The 13873-nt window shown below is 29.5% G+C and overlaps 1 protein-coding gene across 5 annotated transcripts in view; it reads right to left on the reverse strand.

The window, feature by feature from the left end:
• LOC105147142 (ras-specific guanine nucleotide-releasing factor 2) overlaps positions 1-13873 on the reverse strand; it is a 122777-nt gene that overhangs the window by 49396 nt on the left and 59508 nt on the right. The gene's annotated exons all lie outside the window — the stretch shown is intronic.

Below are 13873 nucleotides of genomic sequence, written 5' to 3' on the forward strand. Positions count from 1 at the left end.
ACACGACCAATGCAAACAGTCGTATCTCGCGCGGTTTTGCACGGCAGTTTTTACGCGGGTACCTGCTGATCATGCAAATCCGAGGTCAACGGATTATTTTATACGACCGGGTATTAACGAACACGAACAACGAAACTCTCAATGTGTTTTTTCCTTGTTTTTTTCACTTGTGTAAAAGATTAATATTAGTACAAAAAATGTGCTCTTCGCGTTGCATTAATCAATCACGGTGCGGCGTCTACAACGCACTTTATCCGAAGGGACGTCCTTAGAACGTAGAATTCTTTAAGATATTCCTCGGAAATCTGTGTTACACAAGAAATTGATCAATCGAATGTGAAGAGAACAATCGGCTATGATGAGAATAATCGACTATGATTGATCAATTTCTTACAATTTAAGGCTCACTACTTTCATATTGTAGACACCACTTTACTATTTAAAAAGTGTATACGCTTTACTAGTGCAGCATTCTCCATTCTAAGGTAAAATTCCCGGGTGCGTTTGTGCGCGACGATATTCCACAAAGCAAATATGCGGAGGTGGGAGGATCTTTTCAGAGGGGACTTCGCTTTAGTTTTCAAAGAAAATTCCCAGATCATTTTTATTTTATCTATTCACGAAGCGCGTTTAGTAGCGCACTTCTGCGCACTTCTTTCTATTCTGCCGCAAGCACTTGCACTTTAAAGAACAAGTCATAGGATGTTTCCTACCATCTTTTTACGCGAGATAGATACTGCATACCTAGTTCGATTGCACGCGTGCAATATATGTCGCCCCGATAAGAGCAAAACAGCAATATTTTATTTCAGACTTTACATAAAAAGAACGATTTTGCTAAAGTATTCAGAAATTTAGCTAAATGTAGATCTGAAAAATAATTTTGTTGGAATCATCAAATAACTGTTTAGAACGCTCAAGATGATTGATAGAATATCAAAACTTTTTGCAGCATTGTTTATCATGCTAGAATTTCCTATATAATTATTCCTACATAATTATTTTGACGGTCCAAAATCTACAAAATTATTTTCAGATCTATATTTACCTAAATTTTTAGATATTTTCACAAAATCGTTCTTGCAAAAATTAAATTTAAAAAAAAAAAAGCTGTCTCTAAAGATGAAAGAGTTAACGCGCAATACTGTAAGCGAATTAAGTAAACTGAAAAACCGTGATTACATGAATGCAGTTGCCGCCCCTTTCGTGCATTATGATGTATGATTACCAAGCACAGAAAAATGACAAGGTCTGTTGGAACGGGTGTATATTTAATTACACTAAATGACGTTGGTTTTACCTTATTTAAAAAAAATGAATTTACTTTTTCTCTTTTCTAACGCGATTCTTTTCTAGGAAAGAAAAAAAAGGAAATATTTTCGTTTTTTCTTGTATTTGTTAAAATAGCTCGCAGCAAATTGTATTTCAGACAAAGTGAATTACAAGATGGATGTTGATATGTAGATGACATTAAAATTAAAGCGTGCTCGTTTTGCCGCCATTCTCGCAGCGCAGTGCAGAATGCATCAGTTCATTTTTGCCTGTGGCTTACATCGATTCTCGTAGCTTATAACGCGTATTGTACACCGATGCATTAATTAATTAAAATCTGAGGTGACGACGTAAAATAGAATCGTTAATTATACTCGGGCTGCATTAAAATACAGTAATGGGTCGATGGGTTTCTCTGGGCAACCGGATTATGCTCGTCTCTCATACTGATAATTTGCACAGATTGAATATTTGCGACATGAGCTTGCCATGCATAAGCTTACGATCAGAAATTGCTAATTTTATTTTATCGGTTTATTCAGTAAAATGAGATAATTTTGACATAATTATTATACAATACAAAAATGCCTTGATAGCACACGTGTCAATTTATAAAATCTGAATTTAAAACATCTTAAAATGTCTTTAAAATACGCTATTTCAAATTAAGAAAAAAAACTTTCTTAATTATTATTACTTTATACGATTCTTCAAGACCTTAAAAAAAGACTAATTTTGACCTAAAATCGAGATAATCCAAATTTTGATATCCGAGCATTATCAATGTACATACATTGTATATACATTCTTAACCATGTATCTTAACTAGCGTAGTACTTCTAAAAATTTAAGATATTAATTTCTGAATAGAAATGATATTTCGAATTATACACTAAGAGGAAGTATTTTTTCTAATAGAAGGTATTTTTCCGGTATATTAGCACGAGATACGAAATACACAAAATAATAATAAATACAAAAGTTTAATTGGAGATACCGCTCTTATGAATTCGTAGTACTTTTCTTTTGAAGGTGAAGGCTTCTCATACATACCTACTTCATGTATTCTCGACATACAAATGTATCATTTCGATTATTTCTTAAACCAGTGCTAAGATTTACTTACAACTGATTTTTAGCTTGATTCCTGTCCCTTACTTCACCAATCCGCGCGCAGCTTAAATACCGACGCGTCGGATGTATGTTGTACTTATACTCCTTGCACAATGCGAAGCAACAGCGATAGCGATAGAAACAATACAAGAATAATCTATTAGAAACCGTGCATTATACACGATTTTTGATAGATTATTTCTATCGCTATCACTATTCCCTCACAATGCAAGGAGTATTACTGTTGCTTTATTCACAGTGAATAAGATCACGAATGTTTGAGGAATATCGATTACGTGGTTCGTGCCTAGAATTACATTGTAAATGTATCGAATATCTAAATCGGATAGTGATGTTACGGAATCGATCATTCTTATTATGTTTATATTGCGACTACCATCAAAACATGTTTAAACATTCAATAAAAGAATATCAATAAAAGAAACAAGCAGTACATTCTTCAAGAATTAATATTGAAAATCTTAAGATTTGGATTTTAAAATTTCAAAGAGAATGAGAGGGGGGGAAAAGAGTTAGGGTATCTCGAATTTACGAAGTACATGCTCTTCATATAAATGTTCAAATCATTTAATACATTTGTGCCGCATAACGTATCTCTTCACAATGAATAATTTCGAAATCCAACTTTTGCTCTTATATTTAATGATATTTATATTTCTTGTAATTTATATAAGGTTTTATTTCAATGTACGCCAGTTTTTGGCAATACAGATTAAGAATATATCTATGAACATATATAAAAATTAAATGCCTAATAAATTAACAGAGCACTGTCGCGTCGTTTCAAATTTTCGTTAATCCATTCATTTTTCATGCGAACGTATGGAGGTATATTTTATTTTATGGAATCCTCTCTCATATGATGAAGGATATTTACGTCAACGTCAACCAATCTATCAAGATATGCACTTCAAATTAATTTGGATCGTGCGACATTAGCTTTCTATGGGATCATTACGGGTAATATAATTGATATGTGCATGCCTTTGAGCGCTCAAGAGATAAGGCTAATTAAAGCACATCGACATTACTTTAGCTTCGATAACATGGTTTTTTGCGCATATTCTTCAGACATTACAACCAATGCGGACATTTTGCATTGGTTGTAACGTTCTATTGTAATCGGCGACAAAAGGCTCGTGCGATACATTGTCGGACATGCGCGCATTTATGTACACGGGACATGAGCAACGGGCCAATTGTAAGTAGAATCAAGTAATAACAATGACTATCCGAGTGAATATTCATGACCCATATTGCCGAGAAGGCTAGTCCGAACCGACTAAGTGCTTTCTATGATTACTTTGAAATTCGAGTCAGCGTCGGTCACGGAACAGTCGGAGTACAGTTTCAATTATGGAAACGCCATTAGTTAGTACTATCGATTTTCGATGTCTAAAGATATCAGTCATTTAGATAATCCATTATTCGAGACTGGGAATATTTTATCAATTCCCCTGTGCGGAAAATAAATGAATTAAAAGTTACTTTCTCATTATTCTTAATGTGATGTTTTTTCGTAATAAAAGCAGATCTTTTGATCAGAAATCTGCTTTTTCTAATATTTTTTTAATACTATACAAGATAGAGTAAACTTACATGTAGACCGATGTATGCGATGGATATTTTACTAGCTATCATATTACATAAGAAAACAAAAATGAAAATTTATATGGACACAATTATGATTATTACCATTTTCAAATCCAATCGGAAACATTTTTCGGATAAAACACGGCAAAGACATATTTCATATCTGGAATAGAGGTAAAGGATTAAATTTGATGCATCAATTCGTAGCTTTTCGCGTTAAATCTGAATTTGATATGCTGTTCCTTTGACAGAAAGAGAAAAAGAGATAACAAAATACATCGCTGCCTTACGTCAAAAATGACGTAATTCGTGAAGTGACGTAAAGAACGTGATGAGTGATTAAAAATTCAATTTCTCAAAAGAAAGGAAAAATTATATAGTTTTTAATTTGAATTAATTATTATTTAACTTAAACTTGTAGAAAGTTATTGATTAACCTTGAAGCGGACGAGAGTCTATTTTTAAAACCTTACACTTTTCCCTGAGTAACATTATAATTCATTAATATAATATAACATCTTATAGAACTGTGTACGTGAGAACAACCTAGAAATCAATGCCTTAAACGGTCTAATTGGATCTTAAATATTTGTATGATTCTGTGTGAATTTACATACTACGTAGTCCTTTAAAATGCGCGCCGAAATGACTTTTCGGTCTTGAAATGCAAACTCTACTTAATTACAAGTAATGAATTATAATATTACCACAGTAATATTAGAATTCATTACTTTATTACATTCTTTGCCTTAAAATATGACACTATTTCAGCTCTTTCAGTCATCATCAGTAAAAAAGAATATATTTTTAATATAATCAAATGTCATTTTTGTCATTTTTGTCTCACAATCTTTCTTAAAAAATTATCCTTTTTAAGTTGAGACGATTTTGACGATTTTTTAAACTATTTTTTTTGAATTGACAATATTCAATAAAGTTAATTCACTTTCGATGATTAATAGAGTAATATTTGTCTAACTAATTCACGATAATAACTAAATATCTAATACTAATGTTTTTTTCTTTAATTACTTTTTGAAATAAGGAAACGATATCTTATTTTTACATTTCCATCTGTTTTTTTTTTCATATTGCGATAGTGCTTTCACGTAGTGCACATTTTGAGCAACATTTCTTTTTACACTTTTATATTTATACACGTCTCTCTAGAATTTCGTTATACTGCAATACAGTACCATGCAATGAACAAATCGCGCAAGATTTCTTATACACTTTGCAACGTACATAAATTTTTCAGATTGCAAAATGTATAAAAAAATTAAATATTTGAGTTAAATATTTTAATTGTAATTTGAAATAATAGAGTATCTGAAATGAGCTTAGCACGATGACAGTGCAACTATTATAAATCTTTACTTTCACAATACAAAATACTCCAAAATTCTTCGTTTCGGTTCTCACTATTCTCAGTGGACAAAAAACTTACAATAAAATAATTTTAGACTTCATTAATTGATGCGCTGTTTATTTTCTAACTCTTCTTCGGTTAAATGTTGCTAACGTCTTATATTAAATATATCGATTATTTATTCCGAGTAGTCATCCTTGGTCATTGTAAGTAGAAACTGTTTCTTAATATAGACTTAATAATTATGTGTGACATTTTTATTAGGAAGTTGTCAGGTCCGCAAACACATTGAGACCTATTCCTTGATAAATTAAGTTTTTGTTATGTACAACTATAGAGTTACCCTGTAGCTTGGATGCGTTCCGTTTTGCATTTACAGTGTTTATAAGTATCATTTATAATATTTGATAGACAATAAGAATAAACTAATACTGCAGCGTGTGAGTGTGAATGAAATCCCTTGTATGATGGGAAGGTTGCTTACAGAAACAAGGAAAGTTGTGATATCAACTAAAGATGATCAATTAAAAAAAATTAAATTGACAAGCTAGCGACATATAAGCTGTAGAAATGAAAGCAAATTTTGTTTAATGTGAAATTAATTGATGTAACTTTTTTAATTTTAATTTGAAATATCAAGGATAACTAATAGGAAGATTGTTATTATTGTAGAACATGAATTTATAAAGCTATTTACATATAAAACATTCAGTTGACTTTCATGCTACTATTATTATTGATTTAATCATAAAACCTTTGTTTTTTTTTAATAAATTATACTTTAGCTTTTATAAATGAACTCTCACCGTGTAAACGGGGATCATTTGTGTCCGCGCTCGATTTTGAATATTCGCTCTCAACGAGAAAATGACTTGCCAGGCTTTCAGAAGCACCTATAACCCCACAATTTTTCTTAAAAGAATACGGTGCACCCATTTATTTTTAAAATATTTATATTTTAAAAAATCGCCTGGACACAAATGACCCCCGTTTACACGAGGATTAAATATATTACTTTTAATATATAAATATAATAATACATTTGTATATATTTTTTAATTCTTTTCGAGTTCATTTCGAACAGATGACACTAATTAATAAAGAATTCAAAAGGTGAGATATTTTTGCGTTCAAATGTATCAGCTGCCTAGGTACATGTTAATAGCATTTTTAAAAATTAAGTACAACTAATGTCAATCTTCTACCAACTCATGTAGTTAATAATAATATAATCATGCAGTTTATTCTGATTTTTTATGTATTTTCATAATCATAAAAGGTTTATTGTAAAATATTTTACACTCCTTGTGTGTGTGTGTGTGTGTGTGTGTGTGTGTGTGTGTGTGTGCATATTTGCAGTTATGAAAATTATATTACAAATTGGCAATTATCAGTTTTAAATCGATATTTTTGCAAAATTTATAATCAAATTAATAAATAAAATAAGCTCACTAGGTTAAATCTATCATGATAAATAATACCGATATGAGTCAACACAGGATATTCGAGTAAATTACAATACCATTTATTAAGAAAGTGAATATATGTATATGTTCAACCCTCGATTCAGGTCCTTTTCAGTACAATTAATAAAATGTTGAAAACGTAAAACAAAATTAATAACGCAAAATTTGGAAAGAATATTAATAGAGAGTATTAAAGAGTATTAAAGAGAGAATGCTCTAATACATGAGTTAATGGTCAATCTATTAGATGTCCTAAACTTGGTCATCAAATTGTCTGATTTGATAAAGTCAAGTTGTGCAAACTATGAGTAATTATATTATTGAATTGTTCGATTTAATAACAAAAAGAAAAACGAGACTTCTCAGAGAGATGTAAAAAAACAAAATAACAAGAAGGAAACATTATATCTTTGTAAATAAATTAGTATATAATTTATCAAACGATAACATGTCATTTTGTAAATTCAACTTGTTTTTATTTCTTTATATGAATCATCTCTCATAATAATCGTTTATTTAAAATTTTTTCACCTAATATTTTAACGTTATCCCAATCGAAATCGTGGGATAATTCGATTCTATGTTCTGTGATAACCGAAGACTGAGTCGTATTCCTATGATTTCTGCGTTCAGAAATGCGCGTTTTTAAACATCTGCCCGTTTGGTCGACATATGACACGTCACATTTTCCTTACAATTGATTTTATAAACTACGTTGGAATGAGATAACGTTGGCAAAGTATCTGAACCTTAATAAAACTATTTAACTTGTTAATACCTCTATATGTCATGCAAACTGAAGAAAATTTTTTAACGAAATTCTTAATCTTGTCAGATATAGAGGGAATGGAAGGTATCGTTAAAAAACCGTCATTTTTTTGTTCACTTCTATTCCTGACATTTAGATACTATGTGGTTTAATTGATCAAACTTTTTATAGAGTTTTCTTAATCGTTGAAAAGATTAAACACAAGGAGTAACTATTTGTTTAGTAAAATCTTAATGATACTATCAAAATTATTATGAAAATTAGGGTGTGATAGTAATAAGATCCTCAAAATTAGACTAATTATTGTGCTTATCTTTTAAGAAAGGGATACCAAGAAAAATAGTTAAAAATCGACCTTAGAATGTAGGTCTGCGATATCAATAAAAAATTAAAGTATTTTCCTTCTTAATCAAGCAAATATCCAAAAAAGTCAATGTATTGCCCCCAAATTTCCTAGTGAATTTTAATCTCAAACGATAAAAAGTTAAAAGTATTTAGAATTTCATCAATATTCAAGATGTCAAGAACTACAATAATGTTATCCACATATCTACCATAAAAGAGAGGAGAAAAGATTTTTTGACGAACACAACTCTAAGTTTTGCATAATACATCAAACTATGGGAGATAATAGTGAAAAACCCCCCATAGGTACTCCAAAAGTCTGATTATAAAATTTTTTATTAAATCAAAGAAAGTAGAATTAAGAACTAATTTTAAAGCTTCAAAAATTCAGTTTTTGGAATGTCAGTATTCCTCTCAATAAAAGTCTCCACTTCCTTAAGATACCTTTTAAAACTAAGTCAATTGATACATTATTAAACAGCAAGACTACGTCCAAAAATAAAAATATAGTATTATCAGATATAATCAATTTCGAAATGTTTTTAGTCAGTTGATAATTATTGTCAATAGCGATTTCAGCCAGCAGTAAACTTTCACGAATAATTTTATGCAAAAATAAAGTCAAATTATGAATAGAGCCAATCGACGAAACAACGATACGTAACGAATAATCCGTTTTATGAATTTTCTATATTAATACATATGCATGAGGCAAAATTGGATTTGTGCAATTTTTTTCTTATATAGATAGATTAAAACCTTATAAAACCGTACTATTTCCAACTCTTTAGTAATGTCTTTAAGTCTACAACTAATTTCTTGATAGGATTGCGTGTCAAGCTTGTATACTAATATGTTTCAGAGTCAACGAACAATAATTCGATTTTTTGGTAAAAGTACCGATTAGGGGACTCAGCTCCAATAATCTTGACCTTGATATATGTTGTCAAAGACATGATCTTGAGTGATCTCCAACAGGCTTTAGCCGTCGCTTATTATTTATTAAAAAGTTATTAAAAGTCAAGGTTAGTACTTATGTCCTTGCTTTACATGAAGAGTCAAGTATGAGGTGAACGAATTTAAGAGATATAACTTTCCACGCAAAGCGACTTTCACCCCACCTTCCCCCTGCCAAGGGGCGTACGATTTTCCACGCGAAGCTACTTGACGAGATGGGATAGAATTCGCTTTGCGTGGAAAGCCATTACATAAGCAAGAAAGGGTATAGAATAGATTTAATATTGTATATAGCAGAAATAAGAGGTTATTTTTTCAAACTTTTTTGTTAATAACTTTTTAACGAATAACCAGCAATGGCTAAAATCTATTGAAGGTTACTCAGAATCATGACTTTGACAACATACGTCGAGATTAAGTCATTACCCTCTGTGTGTTGCAAATTCTTACAAGAAAAATTCTTGTGAGATCTTCCAAGAAAATTTTCACCTATGAATTTCGAACAGGAACATACAAGATCGTATAAGAATATATCGCATACGATATGTAGATAAATCAAGAATCGCATGAATTTTACATGTTATATCTTAAGCATGTTATATGACTCTTATACATATGTTACATAAATTTTGCATGCAGATTACATGAATTTTGCGCATGTAATGTGAATCTTACAAGAATATAACTGGAGTGTCATTATACTGAAAATATTACAAGAATATTATTGGAATTTTGTGTGATTTATTGTTTGTATCCCAATAAATAAAATGGAATAAGACATGCAAGGAATTGAATGAGATTTAAAATTTAATTCATTTTGGCAAAAAATTAATTTTTTTTATTATTATTTTACAAATTAAATAACGGCTTCTCGGCTAAATTAAACTTAATTTGAGAAAAGAGCATAAAAAGTCTACACCAGTTATTATAGCAAAATTATAATTTATCAATTCATTAAGACAATGATAATATACGACCTTCTATTCAATCATTTTCGGTATTCTAACAAGTTTTTAGATTTTTCTTAATTCTTTTTTATTTCATATATTTAATCCAGTTTCAGTTCATTTATTAATTCCATTTCACACACATTTCTGAGATGATCGATATTTTTATTACTTTAAACCGATCATGTAAAAACTTATTTCTTAAGAGTATCTTAGATTAAAATTAGAATAAAAATAGATTAAAATAGCAATTAAAATCATTGCGATATAAATCGTCGTGTACGATTCATGCCAGATTTCTGCACCAACTTGAAAGATAAATTATTTCATAACCATCTGTTTTTTAAGACATGATCTTTCATGTACACTTATGAATCATACATAATTAATACCATATTCTTAGCATGATCCTGTAAAAAAATATCTTTTAAAAGTGTCTTATAAGGCTAAGATAAGATCTTTTCATTGCGATATAAATCGTCGTGTTCACAATTCATTCTAGATTCCTAAGGTGATTAAAGATTACTGATGAGATTTATGAAGAAATTATATAAAATCTTATATGATCATGTACGTTCATTTAATAATCTTGATTGATCATACAACTCTTTTAAGATCTGATACAAAAAATTTACAAAAATTTTCAACAGGGTGGGGCTGGTCTCCTAATCGTTTACCATTATATCAGGTAAAGCTGATAATTAAACTAATAATTGATATGAATACAAATATTATTTGTAAAGATATAAATTCAAGCCAGTTTTATTTTGTCATCCTTATCTGTTCATTATTGTTATTTATTATTTTCATTTATAAATTCGATTCTTTCAAAGAAGATATGATAAACCTACAGCCGATTACTTAAATCGTATTTTTTGCAGTATATTAGAAAGAAAAAAGATTATAATAAATTAATTCGTTATTGGTAAAATGTTAAACAATAGATATCTGAAACACCAAGCTGCAATTTTCAATGTTTATTTGCATTCAAATCAGTAATATATGAAAATTAATATTAAATATTGCTTAAGTGGTATGCACATTTGACGATTATCCATTATATTAACAAATATATAATTGAAAGATAATATCTAGCATATTATTTTCTAAAACATCCAAAATTACAATATATTAAATTCCGTTTCATTATTTATTTGTAATAATTTTAACTTTTTATTTGTCTATATACAGGGATGAAAATTGTTCATTTTCTTATCAATTTTTTAAGAATTTTTTTAGAATTTTTTAATACCGTCGTATTTTCTCATGTTGATAAAAATGAGAAAATGTAATACTAAAAAGTTGATAAAAAATTCTGAAAAAATTCTTAGAGCTCTATGAGAAGAAAATAAACAATTTTCGTCTCTTGCAGTTTTTCTGTAAAGTTGATAGTACATATTTGAGTAAAACATTGAAAACCAAATTCAGCAATTTTTAGCAATTAATATCTTGTTAACTATTGCAAAATGATAAAGGACTTCCGTCTTAATTTAATCTGCTCTACATGTCCACAAACTCTGTCAAAACAATTACTCTATATATCTATATTATACAAATTTAGAATTATATTGTTTACTTTATAATGATATAATGTATATTTTATAATAATAATGAAAATTGTAGAATGCTAAGTCGAATGCTAAAAAATTATTGCATTTTTTTTCATTATATAAGAAGAACGTCGTAATCGATCAATGTGACTTTTTGCCCGGGAGACTTCTTTTTCCTAGATCTCTAGAAGAGATGCAAGGGTTTAACAATAATACGGAAGCTTTTTCTCTCTTCTTCTGAGAAAAAAAGTTTAAAAGTTCAAGCCTCTCGAGGACATGAAAATAAAGATAAAATCATGTAAACGTATTACAGTGTCCACGTATATTTGACGAGCTCTTTGCGCTATGACAAACTATAACATCAGAGAAGCTCATTTCGTACCAATTGAGAGCATGCTCACTGGAATGAAACTTATTTCATACTGTTGCAAGTAACTAAATAATTACGGCTTTTGACTTAATTCTTACAGTCTTACATAACATATTAGCAGTCTTTGAGATACTGTTTCTTTTAGACATCCCACGCAGAGTTGTAAAAAGTTCAAAAGTTTGTACAAAAACACATGATTGCTCCAGACATCAATCTCGATATTGCAAAATTATTTTAATTAATAATTTAAAAAATATTACATAATAACTTAATTTTCTTTAATAACTTAAATTAAAAATATAATTAAATTACAGATTTCTAAATATTATTTCAAAATTTTTAAATATTAAGAAAAAAGAGGATGTTTCTCTTTTTTTCACAAATATGATAACTTAAATTAATGATTCGTTTAAATTATAGATTTAAAAATTGTATTTCAAAATTTTCGCAAAGAGATAAATATATATATATATATTTAAAAGGAAGATGTCATTCTTTTTTTTTAAGAATTTTCTAAAGATTAAAAAAAATCTTAATTGTTTCTTCGAGCCATATATAGCCAATTCTGAAAACGATACACGCGAAAAGGTCCGAATTGTTGGATCTTTTACGCGCAATAAACCAACGTTAAGCTAGCAATCCATCACACGACTGGTAATCGTCGTCTACGGTTTACTATCCGACCACATACTCGTAGTTACTTAAGGGCAATTCTAGCGAAGTCGTATACAGAGAGAGCGTCTCGCCCTGAAATACGGAATCCTCTCTTTCTTGCAGCCGTTACTCTCTCTCTCTCTTATCAAGAAGTAACATTCGCGTCAACTTGCATTTAGATTAGGCGTATATTCCACCTCGCTTTGCTTACACACAGAACTGTGACTTATTTTTACTAATACCCATTTCCACCAATGTAGATTAACTTTAATCTCGGTTCTCAATTTATTCTTCGTCTTTTTCTAATCTTTAGAACTAGAAAAAGACAAAGAGTAAGTTGAACCGAAATTAAAGTTAATCTACATTGGTGGAAACGGGCATAACTCTGTTTAACATATCGTCTTTCGCATCCTTTCCTTATATTAATCGGAATGTAAATAAAGATCTCACTTTGTAATTATGTTTCGTTTAGTGAATTTTACATATTTACATTTTCAAAAGAGCGACATTTGCGATGTAACAAATGTACAGCTATTAGAATATTTACAGAAAAAATTGTTGCAATTATCAAAATTTAATCATAATTTATAATCATTTTCGGTACCAATAATATTTCTTAATAAAACTATAAATATAATTATTATTACTAACCTTATAACAAAAATAATTATAAAAATAGAACTATTAATTATAAGTATTTACCATGTACAATAGTTGTAATCAAAAATATCCAAAACTTTTCTATTCATATGAAAGATACTATTATTAAACATTAGTACATTTGTATAACTAGAGATTATGTTACAAGCTCTAATGCTTACTGTAATGTTAGCATTAATAATTATATATTCGTAGTTCTATATATAAAAAAAATTGTAGAAAAATTATAATCGTTCTCAACCTATTACACTACATATCTTTTTATATAGAATTATAAATATAATTATTATTACTAATATTATAGTAATAATAACTATAAAAATGAAGCTTCTAATCATAATTATTTTATTATGCAATTATAATAACAAATACCAAACATCTCTCTCAATGCAATCCTCAAAGCAGAGGACTGTCGGTATGAATTCCATTTATGTCAAGGTCGAGCTGTCGGCTTAATCTAGAATTATATATATACAACCCTGTAGTCCCCCCTGTAGTCGCATTACTGCAAATCTACCACTTTCATAGAATTACTACGGTGACAAAGCCATTCTCAGTACAACGCGCTAACTGCGAGCTATCGATATTTAATGAAAAAGACCGCGCTAATCGTAATTTCAATTTATAATTTAACACGCGTTCAATTAGCAGGTATTTACTGTTTGAATACTCGTATTTCAAAGAGATGACGGTATTTTGCACTACACATTCAAACCTTTTCGTTTACTAACTACATGGTGTCCCGGTTTTGGAACTGCAAACTGCAGGTTCCAACAATACTTGGTTA

Source organism: Acromyrmex echinatior, chromosome 11 (genome assembly GCF_024713525.1).
Source record: "Acromyrmex echinatior isolate Ae372 chromosome 11, ASM2471352v2, whole genome shotgun sequence".
NCBI lineage: Eukaryota > Metazoa > Arthropoda > Insecta > Hymenoptera > Formicidae > Acromyrmex > Acromyrmex echinatior.